Raw genomic sequence first — 21,110 nt, forward strand, 5'->3', positions numbered from 1 at the left:
ATATACATATCAGCAGACTACCTTCCATGGCTGTAAGAAAGAGAAAAAGAGAAAAAAGATGTTCCTAGGGCTGCCACATTTATTCCCTTCTCATAAGAAAGTTTAGGCGAACAAACACTTTCTCCAAATGGGTGGAAACTAATCATGGATTTCAGAAATATTTCTGGGAAATGTCACCTAAGCTCCAAAAAGGAGACTATAAATTTTTAGAACATATTCCAATGGGGAAGTTGGGGACTTTGTATATTTTATCAGGTTTAAAGTCTGAATAATATTAGCTCAAACTTTTTTTTTAAACAATATAATTAAATTTATGAGCAACAGTACAAAATAAAATAACAGATTCTAAGAACATAATCATGAAGGTTATATGAAAACCTTTAAAATGTAAAGCGTTAATGCACGCAAAAGGCTACCAGGCCTATTCAGGAAGGCATTCGAATACTGGGAGCCAAAAAAATGTCCTATTGGAAAAATAAATGTTATGGTTGATATATACATACAAAAGATGCAATAGGTCAATGTTAATATCATCCATTGCATTTTTTCACTTTGAAAGCACGGAGAGATCCAGTAGTGAGTCATAACTGTTACTTCCAAACTAGATCAATTCTGAAGGAAACCTATTCCTGAGACTAACTGATAAATGTCATTTGTAATGGGAAACATTTGCTTTCTGGCTAGTTAAGTGCATTTAGGTAGACAGTAATGAGATGCAGCTGAAGGGTGGAGCTCCTTTAAAAAGAAGTATATTTTTTCTTTGCCAAATATAATGAAAAAAGTACGACTTCCAACTGCCCCACTATTGATATTCATTAAAGAAAGATTCTTGCAATATGACTCTTTCACAGGGAAAAAAAAAAAAAAACACTGGAAAATCAGAAGAGTGGATGACTACAGTTCAATAAACAGTGAGGAGATGTAAGAAGAATAATCAAGATTTATCACTATAGAAACGAAGACACAGATGAAAAACAAAGAATAGATACGGCTTAAAGTACAGGAAAAGAAGTATATGATGAACCACATGTTACAATGGGCTACTTTTTGTTTTAGTTACAAATAAATCCCAAATCGTAGGTGCTCAAGACAATAACGGTTTACTTTTCACTTTGCTCCATGTCTGGCGTGGGTTTGCAGGGAGGGGGCGTGCTCATCCTTGCCACAGTATTTGCCTGGTCAACATGGGAAGGGGTTGCAGCACTGCAGTTCCTACCACTGGCAATGAAATGCCTCTACCTACACGGGACACAGGTCACTTTCAGCCTCATTTCATTGGCCAAAGCCAGTCACATGGCCATGACTGCTTTCAGTAGAATGAAGTGCAATTCTACCACATGCCTGCTGGAGCAAGGAGAATCGGAATATTTGTGAACAGCTTTACCAGCTATCACATCTTTTTTTTTTTTTTTTTTTTTTTGCCACCCTGCGGCATGTGGGATCTTAGTTCCCCGACTAGGGATCGGAGCTGTGCCCTCAGCAATGGAATCACGGCGTCTTAACCCCTGCACCACCAGGGAGTCCCTCATATCGTATTTCACCCAAGAAGAACTGGTTGTAGATGAGGACTATTACATGCAAAGAGAGTCCACGGGAACTATGAATACCAGCAATCGGAAGGTATTTGCTGTCTTCAAAAGAATAACTTTCACATTTACAGCTAAGCAATATATTAACATTAGAATCCAGCAAATGAATCATATAAGTTGAACAGAAGGATACAACTAGTCGTGATAAGTGGTCTGACCGTAAATTTCGGGTAAAACTAGACTGGTCTGCTAATACATTCCCCATATTCTTAGCAAGTCAAAGACATTTTCTAATCAATTTATTAGGAAGCACGGTCTTTGTTAGTCAACTTTAGCCTTTTTTTTTAAATCCAGAGGAAATTTTCACCCTCATTGGGAACCCAGATAAAATCTTAGGCAGCACTGTGGCATAAAAAACAAAGTGGATCTGAGCCTCTCGGACTGAGATTGGAGGCCCAGAATTCCTATGGTGGGCCTGAAATACTGACAGTTCAGAAACCCTGGAAAACGCTAGACTGCAGCTTCAAGAACACTTCTCAAAGGAAAGGAGCTGTCTGTCAAACAATGGGAGTTTTCGTTTTTAAAAGTCAGGAATTAGAAGCCTGACAATGGGGCTTTCAGTTCATTTCTATGTTACTATGTTTTTATGAGGTAGCACAATATTTATTCTCCAATTTAATTATGTGATTCATGGGACAGTATTATTTGTATCTGTCTGTGATTGTGCTATATAGACCTTAATAGAATATATGTGTTTATGCGTATGACTGAGACAATTTCACAAAATCTAACCTGCCTTTACTACATGCAATAACCCTATGTTCTATTCTATGCTTAAAAAAAAAAAAATGCTGATTTCAACCCACTAAATTCTTTCACTAAAGTATCACGACCTCAGCTTGAAAACACTGTCTGAGGGAAGTTTCCAGTGGGTATGCCACGGGGATCTAGTCTGTTAAACATTTCTCCTGGTGCTTTGACTTAGGACATTGACTGAACACTAATCACGTTTGCAGACAGACGATGGCAGACTGGAAGAAGTAGCTAATATGGCCTTCATAGGCTGTAACAACGGGTCCAAGAAAATAAGTTGAGGTTTCAAAAAGTTAAAGGTATAACCCTATGCTTGAGTCTAAATGATGTAAACCATATATTCCAAAGAAGGGGCATATTTTAAAATCTATTTTATTCTTGCAGAAGGAGGTATGGTTTAAAAATAGAATGTATGGGAAAGATTTCAGGATTTTAACTTACGATAAGCATGATTGAGTCATCAGGGTTGAGTGTTTGCCAAAATGACCAGGTGAAACTGAGTGGAAAAGCAATCATACCAAGAGTCTCTGAAAGCCTTTCTTGAGGCCAGAGTTTACCTGAGGATTAGCACTGACTTCTCAGGACCACATTTTAATCAGAGAGGCAATGACAAATGAGCACCTGGTCAGTCAGGACGGTGGGGGAAGAATCACAGCACGTGAAGGATAGTTGAAAGATCTCAGGGTGTGGAAGCTGAAAATATAAGACTAAAGAAAAATAGTGGCCTTCAAGTCGCAGAAAATCTGATATGAAGTCCCAGGAAAGAAAGATGACACTTGCTCCCTCTTCTCCCAGAGGGCGGACTCATTCATTCATTCATTCAACAAACATGTATTGAGCAACTATTACTTTTTACTAAGCAAGGTTTTAGAGGTACAGGAATAAAAGCAACTCAGAAAACATACAGTTCAGTGAGGAGAAGGACAAGTCAAAAGCTCCCAGTTACCTTTACAATAAAATCTAAAATCCAAAGGGTGAACTTTCCTGGTGGTGCAGTGGTTAAGAATCCACCTGCCAAGGCAGGGGAACTGGGTTTCATCCCTGATCTGAGAAGATTCCACATGCCATGGAGCAACTAAGCCCACGTGCCACAACTACTGAAGTCTGCACTCTACAGCCCACCAGCCACAACTACTGAGCCCGCATGCTGCAACTACTGAAGCCTACATGCCTAGAGCCCATGCTCTGAGACAAGAGAAGTCACAGCAATGAGAATTCTGTGCACTGCAGTGAAGAGGAGCCCCCCACTCGCCACAACTAGAGAAAGCCCTTGCAGAGCAAAAAAAAGCCAACGCAGCCAAAAATAAACTTAAAAAAATAAAAGAAAATCCAAAGGGTACCCAAGGCTTGTTTTCCAAATCTCTGTTTTCATCAGTATCTCCTGCCCGCCCGCCCCCCCCCCCAGCCATTTTAAGTTAATTTTGATTCCCTAACTGTGCCGTGCTTTCTCACTGCCTTCATAATGCTGTGTGCCTTCTTCACCGCCAGCCCCTGGCTGACTTCTGTTTTTCCACGAGGAGAACTCGGTCACCGCCTGCATGGGGATGCCTCCACGCGTCCCACTGGCCGTGTTCCATGACCCTTCCTCTGGGCCCCATGGCACAGACTGCCCCTTTGTTGCTTATCCTAGTGAACTGTCACTTACCTAGGAACTCCCTGAAGACAGAAGTGTTTCCTTTCGGTACCTCAGCGCCAGGTGCAGTGGGTGGCACAGAGCTGGTCCTCAGAAATGCCTCTTAAACGTATCAATGAATGAAGGGTGCAGAATGAAGGGTTTCGATTGCGTCTGTAGATAAGTATTCCCATAACAGCTTTCAATGGAGTATAATCTATAAAAATACTGAATCACCATATTGTACACCTGAATCTAATATTGTAAATCAATTATACGTCAATAAAAAAAAGATCAGTATTCCCAAAGATTGAGCAGTTCATTGACTTTCAACTTTTGAAAATGAATCTAAATAAAGTAAATGTGAGATCTTTAGAAACTCACTTCTAAGTTCAAGACCACTGTTGACTTCTAGGCAATGAGTCCTAAATCAGTAAGGTAGCAGGAAGCACTGCCCGAAACGTGCTTCTCAGGGACGCGAGCAGAGGATGGGGGGGATGACTGACAGTCATCCCCAGAAGGTGCTCTCCATTTCCTGCTTTGTAAGATGTCCTGGCATCGCAGGGGGTGTCTGACACTTCTCTCCAGCATGAAGGCTGGCACCGGGCAGTCCATGCGTCCATGCAGGGCAGTGAAACAATCTTGCATGAAGGGCCGCACGTTTTCCGTGGGCAGTGCCAGCCCAAGGAAACAGTGCTGCCTTTGAGAGACACAAAGAGCCACTGTCCTTGCCTCTTTTTTCTTCTTCAAAAACTGTAAGAGTCCAAAACTCGCTGTGGAGATAACAAAGGCTCCTCGCAACCTGAGCAGAAGGCTGGAGTCGTTTCACCTGTAGAATCCCAGCCAAAACCAGCCCACGGGCCACAGCCCACAAGATTAAGGTAGTCAAGCATCCTTTTCACCTGGACTGTAATCTGAAAGAAAAATAAGCTCTGCTGAAAAAAAACAAAAAAAAAACCCCCAAAAAACACAGAATGTCCCTTTTTCTCCTCTGCCTCTATCGGTTCTGGGTTGCCCTTTTCTCGTCAGCAGAGCGAATCGGCTCCTGTACACCAGGATGTCATCTTGGTAATGTTTACCCCACATGCTGGCATCTTCCATGGTGCTTCCATTATATCCACTTACTATGAAAGCCTTAGGAGTTATTTCAGCAAAGCTTGAGGGACCATCCACAAAGCAGGTCCTGCACTAAATGGGAGGTTGGACTGGCTGACCACTGAGATCCCCTCCTGGTTCTGTAATTAGAAGGCTGGGAGAGGGAACATGTAATTCATCCAAGTCTGTGGTCACCTGGTAGTCACATTAATACCCAAATGGCTCAACTGTGGACAATGCTGCCAAGGATTCAAGTGCAGAGGGCAAGGGAGGTTAGGAGAGAACAGAGGGAAGAGGAAGGCTAAGAGGGCTTCAGCTAAGGAGAAAATCGACTTCAGTCTACACTGGGCACCTGCTATGTTGCAGGCAGGAGCTGGTGACACAGAGATGAACACAGATTGCTTTGAGGTGAGCAGTGAAAAGAGACCTGTACCCAAGGCCACTCCAATGCAAGGGAATCGGAGCCGTGGTACTTCTGTGCTAATGCAGGTGGCACAGAGTGTCTGGAGGCAGCATAAAAGAAGACCTTTTCAATGAGGTGATGAGTGAGCTTGAGCTTAAGAACGAGAAACAGCTGATTTAAGTTGGGAGGAGGGGGTGGGAAGATAGTCTACACAGAAAGGGTAGCAAAGGCAAAGCTGTAAAGCACGAGGGATCACGGCAGGTGCGGCGAGCTGCAGGCGGTTCCCTGGCCTGGCTGGCATAGAGGACACCTGTGAAAAGATGGCAGCAGTATTGGGAAATAGGTGGCTACCAGACTGTGAAGACTTTCCCTGCTCTGCACAGTGGGGGATTTACTGTCAGTGTTGAGAAGATATGGGTCCCAAATCCAAGGGGAAGAAGGATTGCTTCCTGGCAGTGACCTGGGGAGCAGACAAGACTTCAGAGAGGGAAAGAGACTACAGGCACTGAACTTCCCAGCCTAGTTGAGACAAGAGGGAGGGGGCACAACCTTTGAGAGAATGACAAAGTCTTTAAGGATACAGCAAAAACTGGTTAGAACCGACGAGGTCCAAGATGGCGGAAGATTCAACTTCCAGTGAACCTTGAGCCTCATTATACTCTCACTGTAATACAGCAGCATAAGCTTAATGACATACCCACAGGCACCAAGCCCGACCACAAAAGGCCAAAATGTGGGAGGTGGCCCAGTTCCTGGAAATCCCCGCTCCTTCTCCAAAATAGTTGGAATAATCCTCCCACTTATGAGCCTATGAAATCACCCAGCCTATAAAAACTAACCACCCCATATTTTGGGGACTCTCACCTCCTGAGATGGCCCACAGTCTGTCTGTGCAGTGTGTTTCTCCCAGGGCCCTTCTTGCCTTTTGAGACAGACCGCATTTTGTCTATGGAATGTGTATCTCTCTAAATAAATCCACTTCTTACCTATCACTGTCTCTCAATGGATTCTTTCTGCGCTGAGACATAAAGAACCTGAGCTTCATTTAAGTCCTGAGACCAGATGTGTGATTTCAATTAAAAGACAGTGGGTTTGGACTTCCCTGGTGGTGCAGTGGTTAAGAATCTGCCTGCCAATGCAGGGGACCCAGGTTCGATCCCTGGTCTGGGAAGATCCCACATGCCGTGGAACAACCAAACCCGTGTGCCACAACTACTGAGCTGAGCTGCAACTACTGAAGCCCGTGCACCTGGAGCCTCTGCTGTGCAACAAGAAAAGGCACAGCAATGAGAAGCCCGCCAACTGCAATGAAGAGTAGTTGCCCCTGCTCGATGCAACTAGAGAAAGCCTGCACGCAGCAACAAAGAACCAATAAACAAACAAATAAATGAAAATTATTAAAAAACAAAAACAAAAACACAGTAGGTTCAAGTCCCAGTCTGGGTTTTGGCTGGGTTCGAGTCCCCACTGAACAGTCCCAATCTGAGGTGTGCAATTTCATACTCACAGATTCTCTGATCTCAAATGTGGATGAAGAATGTCTCCTGCCATATCAGTAAACAAAGGATGTTTAGACCATCAAACCATCAGCCAGGTCAGCCTCCCCAACTGTGCACCCTGAAGGGATTCAGGATGGAGAAAAATAGGAGACTGCCCCTGGAGAGCTAAGGTGCATATCAAAGGAATGATTTCAATGAGCCCAGATTCTTGCATCTTCTCATACATAGAAAAGTGCTAAATTCATTAACTTGAGATGTCAGGGTTTTCTTTAATTAACAGGAATCCTTTGATGTTTTGACTACCTGGTTTTTGCTGCAAAAACTCCTATATATCCTGGCTCCTCCCTTATCTCTTTGGAACAGTCCCTCAGAGCTGTTTGAGAGCCTGTCTCCTGGGCTTTGGTCCTAAGTCTATTTGTCAAATAAAACATAATTCCCACCTTTTAGGTTGTGCTTTTTTTTTTTTTTCCCCCAGTCCATACAAGCATGGCAGGAGAGTGACTGAAAGGCCCATGTGGGCCAGGGCAATAGCCTCTCGAAGACAGCCTAGAATCCCTTACCTCTCACCTGCCACTACATCCTGCTGCTAGGTAAGGCCCTGGAACTCTGTCTGGGGATCTGGGGAGAAAGACAGAAGAAGACATGAAGTCAAATTTCTAGTAACGCAGAGGCTTATGGCTCTGAGAACATGTGATTTTTAAAAAATCACATATGTATTTCTTTTCTATCAGAATTTGTGGATTGAGATTTACACCTACTACATCTGTTACCTCATTTAAGCCTCACAATAACTTATATGTGAGGTATTATTCTCCCAAGTGTACAGTAATTACACCTGGAGGCTACATAAAGAATGAGAACATCAAAAGAAATATTCTCATTCAAGCACATTTGACCACTGAGGTAACAGAAGTTTTGGAAAAGCTAAATGGGTCCTCAAGTTCAAAGACCAAGCCCAGAGGAAATGCTGGTTATACCAATGTGCATTTTTTTAAGCTCTTTATTGGAATATAATTGCTTTACACTGTTGTGCCAGTTTCTGCTGTACACCAAAGTGAATCAGCTGTATTTATACATATATCCCCATATCCCCTCCCTCCCGTGACTCCCTCCCACCCTCCCTATCCCAGCCCTCTAAGTCATCACCCATCATTGAGTTGATCTCCCCCAATGTGCATTTTTTAAAACTTAAACAGTACCATTGTTGCTTCTTCATTTGTAAGGCAGGCATGTTTTGAAAGGCAAATTTCCTGGAGATTTTCTACTTTTGAAATATTAATTGCAGCCTTGGATAATAGGAGCATCCTGTAAGAAGGTGCTGGGTCTCACTGGGTTAATTTCTTCCCGAAATTCTTCCCATCCCAAGTTTCCATGACAGAGGCAGCAAGTATAGTGAAGGAGAGAGAGGGAAACTTCTGGAAGGGTGGCTGCTGCTGCAGCAGGTAGGGAACCCATGGGCGACCAGCCTATGGAGCAAAGCCAACGAGGCCAGTCAGCTGCCAGGGTTAACAGAGCTTGCCCAGAGGTCCAGGACGTCCTGCTTGGAAGCAGAAGTTCCCTCTCTGTGGTCAATGTGCTGTTGGCTTAAGGAAGAAACTACTATTTCCAAGAGCCTACTGTGTGCCGAGAATTCTTCCCTGTGTTACCTGATTTAATTGTAGCGAGATGACTGTGAGAAAGGAATTATTTCCATTTAACAGGAGAGGAAACTGAAGATCAAAGAGTTTAGGGATCTTGCCAAAGTCAGAGCGCTGGAAATCAGAAGGGTGAGATTCAAAACCAGACCTTTCCCATCCCCCAAATCATTTGCTTCTGTTTTTGTTCCCCCAGCTCTACTTCTCATTATTTTCTATATCACCCACCCTTACTGTTTTGTGTTTTCTTTTCTTTTTTTTTTTGCCGTTTGTAAAAAGAGTTTAGGAAAGGGCTAGTAAAATATCCCCCATCTTCATTAAAATTGAGTGAGCAAATGTGAAAGTATTTGGAATGAATAATACGTAAAATATATTGAAAGGATACTTGCAGTAAAAAGAAACGTGGCTTGCGTTACCAAGGAGCCTCAGCTTAAGTCCCGACACTTAGTGTCAACACACAACATCATTTTGATTCCATTACTGGTACAGGAGAGGCAGGGAGAGAGGGAAATGCACTGTACTTCCATGTGACTGTATTCGGGGGAAAAAAAGCTTTGGTGAGCTAATCTTGAACTTGAGGCACTGTTCCTTTGTTGTCCAGCTGCTGCCCTGGAATCCTGTGTTTGTGTTACCGACAATTGCCACGGAAGCGTTTCATTTCATTTATTTATTATTCATATCCCTCCAACTTCCAAAGATCAATGCAAAGCAGGGAAGTGAAGCTTTTTCATTTTCATACACTAGAGTCATATCTCAGCTGCTTTGTGTTGCTGATACATCAGTGTAAAAACTACGGAGCTCCTACAACCACCCATCCAGAGGGCTAGGCAACAGCGGTTACTCTCAAATTCAAATATTTGGATTCGATGCAGAGGTCCAAGGCCAAGGACATGCTGATCTGCGATTGAAGAGCTAAAACATGAAAGTCCCAATCTTCCTCTGCCCTGACTGTGTGGAAGGGACGCACTGCAGATTTAATCTCTTTAATCTGCCTTGCTGCTTCCAAAGCCACAATTATTCTGAAACCAGGCAAGGGCCAGCAGTGGTGCCGGCCCGCCCCCGAGTGCAGGGCGAGGCTGGGACCACAGATCCCCACGGACTCTTTGTTTCTTAGCAGAGGATTCTCTCAGTGGCCAGCTGAAGACCTTTTCTTTGTGTCATGATTGACAGACATGAATTAAATATCACCCCACTGTGCTTTCTGATTGGTGAATGGCCACGGATTACAAGAATGTCTTGGGAAAATGGCGTTTCATGATAGGGAGACAAGACCAGAATGGCAGGGCTTTTCCAGCTAATCCTGAACTTGACAACAGCAGAGACCTTGATTCTGGGCTCCTTTTTTTTTTTTTTTTTTTTTTTTAACATGATATGCCTTGTTCAGGTCTGGGAAGGACCAATCCTAGAATGGTCAAAGAAAACAGGATGAAGCCAAAGGAAGTAAAAAAAAAAATTGGGGGGGGGGGGAGAGAAAAAGACTGTTTTCTTTAAAAGACTGAAGTTTCTGGAGATGTGCTTTAAGGATTCTACCCTTAAATGGGTCTGGCATTATCCCTGAGGCATTTTTTATGTCTCAGTTTATCAGCGTGGCAGTTAGTGGTCCTTAGGGCAACTCTCTGTGGCTGCAGCACCCACCCTATCCTCACCATACAGTGCACAGCCCTGGGCATACACAGCTCTGTACACACAGGCCTCTGGTTTTAAATAAGCAGAAACGGCGCAATCAGAAACTACTAAAGAGTGGAGAAATGGAGGGGCAAAGAAAGGCATCCCAGAATTTCAGGTGGCACGGAACGTATGTGGCCACCTAGAAGAGGAAAGAGGAAATGGGAACAAAAATGACAAAATGACAGAAGCAAACCTATCATCTAATCTAAGAGGTGGGGAGGGGTTTAGATGAGTGTTGATTTCAAAGAAAGGTGGTGACGCTGGTTCAACGGATGATTCCGGAAACCAACAGAGGTGGGGAGCAGCACTCTTCATCCTAGTTTATATTTTGTGAATGATGTTTTCTGATGCCTCTAACATATATGCCAGTGTGAGAGGATGCTGGATACTTCGGTCGGCCATCAGGGATACTGTGGGAAGACAGCACTAGGGAAGAATCTTTTGCCCGGCTTTCAATAAACCTCAAAGTTGTTATGCCATTGAGTGGAGCACAGGGATTCCTTCTACAAGTTGAGAAGGGAGAAGTATTTAAATGTTGGCCAGATTTGGGGCAGTTAAATAGGTTAAAAAAAAAAAAAAGAAGAAGACGATGGGGACTTCTCTGGCGGACCAGTGGTTAAGACTGCCCCTTCCAAAGCAGGGGGTGTGGGTTCATTCCCTGGTCAGGGAGCTAAGATCCCATATGCCTCCCTGCCAAAAAAACAAAACATAAAAAAACAGAACCAATATTGTAACAAATTCAATTATGACTTTGAAGACAAAGAGTTTGTTTGGCCTGGGGAGTTCTTACTAAGTCTAGAAAGGCAGGATCCGTATAAACCAGGGTACCAGTGACAGGCTTGTAACCCGCAACCAGGAAGACTCATGGGCACCTTCCAGGTGAGCGGGTGAGAACTGGAAGCTAACATCCACGTGTCAGGAGAGCAGCCACAGCTGCGGACAAACCCAGAGTGGAGCGGCAGTCACAGATGAAGTACACAGGGCACAGGGCTCAAGAAATTACGGAAAATTTGAGAACAGTCCCAAATCCTGGCAAGAAAATTTGTGTGATAGGTAGAGTCCACAGCACCAGAATCGTGCTCCAGGCATCTCAGCCAAGAGGCTGTAATGTTCCCCAAAGAAGCGAAAATGAATCTTGGCACGGCCAGGCCGAGTGGGCGGTGTGGCCATATGGCTCCTCCCGCGGGGTGTGTTGGAGGTGGTAGTGAACAAGAAGAAATACAAGGCAGACGTTTTAGGGGTGCCAAACTCAGGAGCTAACCACCTACGTCCTCTGGCTGCTGGAAACGGCATCCTTCTTTTGGGATGAAAATTTGGGAGTTTTCATATTCATATAAATTCTAATCAAAATGAGGTCCTTATTTAGAGACTGCACAATCTCAGTGAACTGTTTGCAACGGGGGCGAATCGATGCCTGGCTGTTCAGTTTTTAGTGCAGCAATGCCAGCTCCGGGAAGCCTTCTTAAGCTGGAAGAGTCCTACTCCAGGAGGAAATGCGACCGATAACAAATACACTTTTTCAGTAGATCCACAGCTTGCTGAGCTGTAACGTGGTGCATCCCCACCCCCTCCCACCATGTTTTGTCCTTCCTCAGGCACACTGTGTTGCTAGGAAGACTTATGAGCCGTGTGTTCCTTCGCCTCCTTCATGAATCCAAGCAGTTTGGTCCTAATGTCTTGGATGTGATGTCACGGAAGGGAATGGGATTATTAAGGCCTCCGAGAAGTAGACTGGGCCATGATGGAGTGTATTACTGCTAGGGCTGCCATAACAACGTACCACAGACTGGGTGGCTTAAGCGACAGAAATTTAATTTTTCATAACTGTGGAGACTAGAAGTCTAAGGGTGGGCAGGATTGGTTTCTCTGGAGGCCTCTCTCCTTGGCTTGTAGACAGCAGTCTTCTCCCTGCATCCTTACGTGGTCTTTCCTCTGTGTGTGTGTGTGTGTGTCCTAATCTCCTCTTCTCATAAGGACACTAGCCATATTGCATTAAACCCACCTTAATGACCTCATTTGAAGTTAATTATCTCCTTAAAAACCTTATCTCTAAATATATTCCGAGGTACTGGGGGTAAGGATTCCAACATGTGAATTTGTGGGGAGGAGACACAATGCAGCCCGTAAGATGCCCCTAATTGCCCCCCTGAATACCCAGGAGATACAGTTGCTCTGGGGTCTATAAGAGCGTGGTGAAATAGTCTTCATGTCAAAGTAGAGTGTTTATGGACTTATAACCAGTGGATTTTTCACTTAATTATAAATTCATTTATTATCGCAACCCTATTATTACCACACACCATGTAACTGTCCTATCAGTATCAATAAATATTTATCGAATGAATGAATAACTCTTGTTTCTTGAAAAGACTCACCCTTCCTCGTAAGAAGGATTTGACAGCTGAGAGGTACGTCAAGGTCTCGGGTTATTCCGCCGATGGCCTCCTAGTGAGTGAACGGTGGGCAGTCTCTCGTGAACTGTAAAGCATCATAAATAATTCACGTGAAACAACCCTTGTCAAAATAAGTTAAGAGACTGCTCTGCATGACACCATCACTCCAGTTTCTTCAAGTTTGTTGGCTCGTTTACTGACTTGAAAACTCCGAGGGTGAGGTCCCCTCCTGGGAACCGAGGATGGAAGGCTGAGCAAGCAACCGCCTTCAAAATGAGTTTCTGTGGAAAATGCCAGATTGGCAGGGATGGGGACAGGGGCCCTTCACTTCGGGTTCAGTCCAGACCAGAGCCAAACCTACTCTTGGTTAACTGCCCTCTTGGGCCTGGTCCCTGCATGTGTATAGGCAGATGAGACCCTGCGTGGCAGGTGAGTCTCGACCTGGAAGAGTCTAGCGTTAGTTAGTTGACTGTGGTCCCTGACGATAAGTCCCTGCTCTGGGAACACATTGGCTAACGTCTGTCACCGTCACAGCGGTCCTGCGACAGCCCTCTGTCAGGAGTGTCTCCAAGTCAACACAGGCTTTAGAAGGAAGGGCAAAGTTGTGGATCAGAGCCAGGAAAAGGGGTGAAGAATTGAATGCTGTAACATCTAAGGGCCAAGGATAAGCGGATGCTTTTTTTATTGTAGTAAAATACACGTAACATAAAACGTACCATCTTAATCATTTTAAGTGCCCAGTTCAGAAGATCAAATATACTCACATTGCTGTACAACCATCACTACCATCCATCTCCAGAACTTTTTTCATCTTCCAAAACGGAAACTCTGTACCAATTAAATACCATCTCCCCATTCCCCCCTTGCTCCATGGCCTGGCAACCACCATTCTGCTTTATGGTTCGATGAACTGACTACTGTAGGTACCTCATTTAGATGGAATCATACGGGATTTGTTCTTTTGTAACTGGCTCATTTCACTTAACATAACGTGTTGAAGGTTTACCCTTGTTGTAGCATGTGTGAGAATTACTTTCCTTTCTAAGGCTGAAAAATGTCCCATTGTAGGTATAGACCGCACTCTGTTTATTCATTCATTCGTTGATGGTCATTTGGGTTGCCTCTACCTTTTGGCCATTGTGAATAATGCTGCAATGACCATGGTTGTACAAATATCTATTTGAGCTCCTGCTTTCAATATTTTTGGACATTTACCCAGAAGTGAGTTCACTGGAAGGGCTGATTTTGTTCTTTAATTTTATTTATTTATTTTTTTAACAACAAAACAACAACTTTATTTACAATTGAAAGCTTAAACACAAAATCTTGGGTTCCGAATCTGCGATACTTCCGAGGCCTCTTGATCAAATGGGGCAGCAGCAGGCAGAGAAGCAAAGACAGGGGCCAGTCCAGATTATCTCCCTCAGGAGCATCACCCCGAGCAAGAGGAGGCCCACAGTGGCAGAGCTGGAGGGTCTCACTGAGTCTTCCTTTGAACTACACTTCCCCACACTGTGAGACCACCACAGGCAGCTTGGGCTTATTGTTGGGGCCTGTGGGAACACTCTCAATCTTTCTCATCACCAGAAGTCCATCAACGATGTTTCCAAACACCACGTGCTTCCCACCTAGCCAATCACACTTAGAGCAGGTGCTGAAAAACTGGCGGCCATTTGTACCGGGACCACTGTTTGCCATGGAAAGCAGGCCTGGAGCTGAGCGTCTAAGCTTAAAATTTTCATCAGCAATGGCCCCCGGTAGATACTAGCGACTCCAGTACCATCTCCACTAACAAAATCTCCACCCTGAATCATGAAATCTTTTATGACCCTGTGGAAGGTGCTCCCTTTGTATCCTATTGGAACCCCATCTTTTCTGAATTCTCCAGTGCAGAACTGCCTAAAATTCTCGGCCGTCTTAGGCACAACGTCTGCAAAGAGCTCGATCTTCATGCGGCCAACTTCCTGGCCACCGATGCTGACATCAAAGAACACCACGGCATTCACAGGGCTTGAATTTTAATTTTGTTCTTTAATTTTATTTTTTAAAATTTACTTTTAATTTATTTTTGCATAGGGTCTTCATTGCTGAGTGCAGGCTTTCTCTAGTTGTGGTGAGCCGGGGCTACTCTTCGTTGTGGTGCATGGGCTTCTCATTGCAGTGGCTTCTCTTGTTGTTGAACATGGGCTCTAGGCACACGGGCTTCAGTAGTTGTGGCACATGGGTTCAGTAGTTGTGGCAGGTGGGCTCTAGAGTGCAGACTCAGTAGTTGCGGCACATGGGCTTAGTTGCTCTGCGGCATGTGGGATCTTCCTGGGCCAGAGCTCGAACCTGTGTCCCCTGCATTGGCAGGCGGACTCTTAACCACTGTGCCACCAGGGAAGTCCCTGGAAGGGCTGTTTCTTAAAGCCAGGACTCTCAGGCTATTTTCAAGCTCAGGAGGGAACAATAAGAACAAACAGAGACCAATACCAAGTACTGGAACTGAGCTGGTACCTGGAAGAGACCACTGGGCAAAGTCTGGTCAAGGAACCTGGGCAGTAAGAACTCTGCCCTCAGCCCCTGAAGCTATCATTTATCAGGAAGGATTTTGTTTTAGATCACGCATCTCCTCTGGATATCCTAGCTCTGTATCTTTCCTATTCCACCATCTTCATTTTCTACATTGGAGGTGATTTATACATGTATCTTAAGTTTCCTACTAAACTGTAAGCTTCCTGAGGGCAGCAACTATGCAGCATTCATCCTCAAAGCCCCAACAGCATCTAGTATAGTCTCTGGAGCACAACTTGTGATTATTAAATATTTACTAGAGAGATGAACCTAATATTAAACATTAGAGAAACAGACCTACTTACTCATTTCCTGGAATTCTTCAAGGAAAGCTCCATGCTCATGTCAGCTTAGATGTTATTAATAGCAGTTGAGTAACCAGAGGAAGTAATAATATCGCTGTGGGAAAATTAGGCCACATCTGAAATATCATGTGCAATTCCAGGCCTGATTTAAATAGCCTCTATCCTAGGTATTGAGAATAATCAAGAAGGAGCAGAAGAATAAAGAGTCTGGAAGCTGTCAGATAAAAACAGTTGAATGAATTGACTGTTTAGCTTGGAGACAAGAAGACTAAAGAGAGAGACATAATAAATGCTTGCAAATACTTGAAAGGCTTTCATGTAGAAGAGGAAGCCAACTTAGTTTTGCTCCAGAGAAAGACCCAGGACCAATGGGTTTGAGAGTGAAGAGACAAGATTCAATTTAAGAGAGAAGTGTTCAACTTTTAAATTTGAGCTCACCTATGATGGAATAGACTGCTTGATAAGATAGTTCCCTGTCCATGCAGAGACCGTCAGAAAAGCAGTAGAAAGGGAAATATTGACTCGGTCCTGCAGATTCTTGTTTGACCATCATAGTTTTTATTGCCAAGTTTCTAATAGTTTCATTTTTTTTTAAAAAAAGGGGCCGTCAGTTTCAGGGATGCTATATCTCCTGTTATCTCTCACAAGATTACCCAGGTCCTCAGAGGAAATACTTCCACTTATTGAGTTTGGTACCATTGTTCAGGATACTGGGGCTTTTTTTTTCCCCCTGGTTTAATAAGGACTTTATTTTGAGAAAAAAAGGTCCTGAACATCAGGGTGTTCACAAAAATAACCAACAGTATCAACTTTAGAAAACAAAGCTTAAGACTATTACACTAATTACTTTTCTAGAGGACGCATTCCACATGCCAACTCTCATTCACAAAAATACACTGTTACATTTGTGTTGAACAGCCCCACATAGCACTCATATGTGGGGTATAACACACATATCTCTAACTCAAAGCTGCTCTCAGGTGCTACTCAACTAATGAGATTGGCTTTGTGGTTAGGGAAGCAACTATGGAACTCATGTATGAATGGAAAGAACTGTACTCCCTGCATAACAAGAGATTATTTTGGAGACAGTTGATAAAAACCATACATCCTTTTTATTGTTAAGTCATAAAGAGGTACCAAAATTAAAAGCAAAAATTACAGGGTAAGACTTAACATGACTACTAGGAGCATCAAAGGAAGTGAAAATGGGACTAGGTGCAGGGCAATATGAATGAATGAACATGGGAAGGACAAGGATGGGAAGAACAGTGAGCATGTGCTGAAGATACTAGGGGAGAGGATCTGGTGAAAATTTTGATCTTAGACAAGCGCCTAGGTAAAGAAATAGTGGGACAAGATTTCTAAACCTCACCATGTGCTTAAGAGTCATCCTCGCCATTGGCGCTGTCTCTGTCATCCCCTCCTTCCTCAGCCTCCTTTTCATCATCCTTGATCAACTCCAGCTGGTCATCCCCCTGATCTCCATTATCACCATCATCCAGTAGGTCCCCCTCCTCAGTAGTCATCTGCACCCCCCTCAGACTCCATCTTCACATTAGTCTCACCTTTCTTCAGGGAGCTGCTGCTCTGCTCCTCTTCTGACTTATCCTTCTTCATCTCTACTCCTTGTTTGCTCTGTTCCTTTTCAATTTTTTCCAGGCTTTCCAGTAGAGAATCCACTTTTTGTTTTATCTGGATCAACTCCTTCTACATGGTCTGAAGGTCATCTCCTTTCAAATTTCCAGACTTAGAAGATGATCCTCGCTGTCCACTCCTTGAACGGAAGCCACTTTTGCCCCTTCGTGCAGTGTTTCCTGATACACGCTGGTGTTTTGAGGGCACTACAGCCCAGGCAATAGGAGGAGGAGGAGGAACACGAGCTGGGTAACTGTACATCCTGTCATAACAATCCCGTTGAGAGTCACAATCCAAGTCAAAGAGGAGCCGTACATCTCTGCTGCAGATCGTTTCACATCTGCTTTTCCTCGGTTCACTTTTGGCTCTGCGGCCAGATTAATACCTAAAACCTGGCCAGCAGTCATTCTGCCATCCTCTCCTGCCACAGCAGCCCGGGCATTTCTCTCATTAACACACTGAAAGAAGGCAAAGCCCTTATGAACAGAGCAACCCACGATGTTGCCATATTTTGAGAAGATTGCCTCCACATCAGATTTCTTTGACCACAAGAGTACTGAGGTTCCCAACGAATACCCAAGAGTTCATGGAGCGAGGATCCGTCTTGTTGGTAACATTGCTGGCCATTGTCTTTGATGATAAGGTGCCTCCCAAAGTTGAAAAACGTAGCTGAAGATCAAAAAAATCTCACAGGAGCGGGGAGGGAGAAGAGACTGGATTCTGAATCTCCGACTCCCTGGTTCTGCATGGAGAAGCCGACTGCTGCTCCAGGTCGGCAATGCGGCCGCAACCGCTCAGTCTTTGCCTCTTCACAAAATCGGGTTTTTTTTGTTTTTTGGTGTTTTCCCAAATGATTGACGATCCTTAGCTGGGAGCTCATCATTGTAGCTGGAATCTCCTTGGAGCCTGTCTATGAATGGTTTCTCTGCTTCCCAGTATTCTCAAGCAGGAATGGAACATCCTGTCAGGTGAGGTGTGCCAGTTGTTAGTGTTCTGGGTATAGGGATTCCCCATTCTTTCTGGATCTTTCCAAAGCATACTTCCAAAGCTTTCATTCACTGCTCCTGCCTGAAGGCAGAAATCTCTCTTTGGCAAGGAGGAGACAGAGCTAGTCCCATCTGACCGCTCCTAGTGTTTTTCTGTAGTCAGTCACCCCTACATTAGCCTCCGGGCTCCCCTCTTGCTTGTCAGAACGGCCATCTCTAAGCTTGGGGTTGGAGGCTTGGAGCATTCCAGAATGATTTCTTCCTTCTACAATAGCCTTTTGCGTTTTGAAAAACATCTTCCTCTATTATTCCAATCCTGCCTGCCTTCTCTTATTTAGGAATTCCTTCTTATTTCTAGTCCACCAAGAATAGTTTTCCAGTTATATTGTGGGTTTGTTATTTTAAACATGTCATCTCCTTTCTGTCATTTTTAGGCATCTGGGCTCAGTGCACCATCTTAATTTAATCTCCTGTCCCTTCCAATTCTAAATGTTATAATTTTATAAATGCAAAAGGCAGAGTAAACACAAAACACAGTCTTTATAAAAAGAACTCATTTTAAAACTGTGTTTTTTCTAACTAGAACAATAATAGTACATAGATGAAATTCAAGATCATTTACAATACCAGTATCAACAGCATAATACCCACCACTGCTAACATTTTGGAACATATGTAAAATATACATACATATATACATACACACATATATAACTTACTATAAACATATGTGTATATATATACACATATAATATGCTACTTTTATATAGAGAGATATATTTATATGGAATGAGAATAAACTCTCCAAATTACCTTAACTATCTCTTGAAATCCCTTGTAAACTATTATATGATTATTTCAGTAATTAAGCCAAGAATAAACTGCTGGTTACCTTTTCTCTTCTTTGATTTTTGTTTTTTCTCATTTTTGTGCATTTTGTCTTATAATTGTTACTCCTTCACTTTGTTCATTTCACTCTGTGTGGCCATCTCTGCGAGGCTTAACAAACGCAAAATCATGGCATCTGCCATCCGAGACGCCTGGAATAGCACATCCACATGTCTGTTTCTTTTTGGCCGCGCTGGGCAGCATGCGGAACTTCCCCGACCAGGGACTGAACCTGTGCCCCCTGAAGTGGAAATGTGGAGTCTTAACCACTGGACTATACTTAAGTTATACTGTCTTATTTATATTTTTGAGGAAATCGATGTTCAGGGTTTACATTTATGACTGTGTAAATGTGGTTCTTTGTTGGCTAAGTAGAATGGCATGATCATGGTCCCTTTTCTATCCAAATTTTGAAAATGTTCCTGAAGTTATTGACTCTTTAATGTTTTTCTTAACTCGTATAGTCACTCATTCTAAGTACTCCAATAGCTCCATAATATGCCTCTCGATTCTATTTTCCACACAATCACGTACATTCATTTTGTTTTTTATCCAGATCTTTTCCCTGGAGACTTCCCTCCCCATATTCCAACCAGGGTCACTTCTTTCCAGGCTCCTGTCCAGCTGTCACCCTCTGCTGGATCCTCTGTTTCCCATAATTTCTGTTTCTTGGTTTTCTCCCTTATTTTTCTGAAAGGCATCATTCAATATTTTTCTGAGAAAGAGCACACAAAAGCTAAAACATGTGAGGATTTCAATATCTAAAAAGATGTTTTATTCTCTCTTTATACTTGGTTAATAATTTGGCTGGACATAGAACTCTTTGATGAGAAAAAAAATCCCTCATTTTTTGAAGGTAACGATCCACTGACCCACAGCTTCTACTATCCTTATGAAGAAGTTCAATTCTATTTTGATTCCTGATACTTTTTATGTGAACACTTTTATTTTTCCTCTCTAGAAAGTTTTAGGAACGTCTCTTAGGGTTTTTTTTGTTTTTGTTTTTTGTTTCAATAGAATGTTCCCTTTTTAAAAATACTTATTTATTTATTTGGTTGTGTCAGGTTTTAGTTGCGGCAGGCGGGCACCTTAGCTGTGGCAGGTGAACTCTTAGTTGCGGCATGTATGTGGGATCTAGTTCCCTGACCAGGGATCAAACCTGGGCCCCGTGCATTGCGAGCATGGAGTCTGAACCACTGCGCCACCAGGGAAGCCCCCATCTCTTTGTTTTTGATGTTCAGAAATTTCCCAGTGATGGTTCTGGTCTGGGTCCTTTGTGGGAGGTGCTGAACGTGCCTCTTTAAATCAAGAGACTCAGGTTGAAAATAGTTTCTTGTTTCCTCTGTGTGTGTGTGTGTGTGTGTGTGTGTGTGTGTGTGTGTGGTGTGTGTACAGCGGGATAGGCAGTCTGCCTGGCTATACAGAGAAAAGGAGAGCAATCACACTATGTATGCTGTCTTTCATCCACATTTTCAGTTCCAGGCTTCATCAACCTTCCGTGTTACTTGATGACTTCAAGACCAGGCTTTCTAGGGTTCCATGGAACAAACTGATGCTCTGTTCTTTGTGTTTACTCTTTCAGGCATTTAGGTGGCTGGGTCCCCATTCTGAATCATATCTTACCCATTTACCCATTCTATTTTTTTTTTAATCTAGAGATGCTGTAGTGAGGTGGATGGACCTAGATACTGTTATACAGAGCGAAGTAAGCCAGAAAGAGAAAAACAAATACCATGTGCTAACTCATATATATGGAATCTAAAAAAATGGTACCGATGAACCCAGTGACAGGGCAAGAATAAAGATGCAGATGTAGAGAACGGACTTGAGGACACAGGGTGGGGTGGGGCAAAGGGGAAGCTGGGACAAAGTGAGAGAGTAGCACTGACATAGATACACTACCAAATGTAAAATAGATAGCTAGTGGGAAGTTGCTGCATAACATAGGGAGATCAGCTTGATGATGGGTGATGACTTAGAGGGCTGGGATAGGGAGGGTGGGAGGAAGTCACGGGAGGGAGGGGATATGGGGATATATGTATAAATACAGCTGATTCACTTTGGTGTACAGCAGAAACTGGCACAACAGTGTAA

The 21,110-nt window shown here is 43.5% G+C and overlaps 2 pseudogenes; both read right to left on the reverse strand.

Annotated features, from left to right (window-relative positions):
- Positions 1-14,143: 14,143 nt before the first annotated feature.
- LOC130852093 (peptidyl-prolyl cis-trans isomerase H-like) lies at positions 14,144-14,659 on the reverse strand (annotated as a pseudogene).
- Positions 14,660-16,757: 2,098 nt separating this feature from the next.
- Positions 16,758-17,769, reverse strand: LOC130852059 (heterogeneous nuclear ribonucleoprotein C-like; annotated as a pseudogene).
- Between the last annotated feature and the right edge of the window lie 3,341 nt (positions 17,770-21,110).

The sequence above is a fragment of the Hippopotamus amphibius genome, chromosome 4 (genome assembly GCF_030028045.1).
Source record: "Hippopotamus amphibius kiboko isolate mHipAmp2 chromosome 4, mHipAmp2.hap2, whole genome shotgun sequence".
In the NCBI taxonomy this organism is placed as follows: Eukaryota; Metazoa; Chordata; class Mammalia; order Artiodactyla; family Hippopotamidae; genus Hippopotamus; species Hippopotamus amphibius.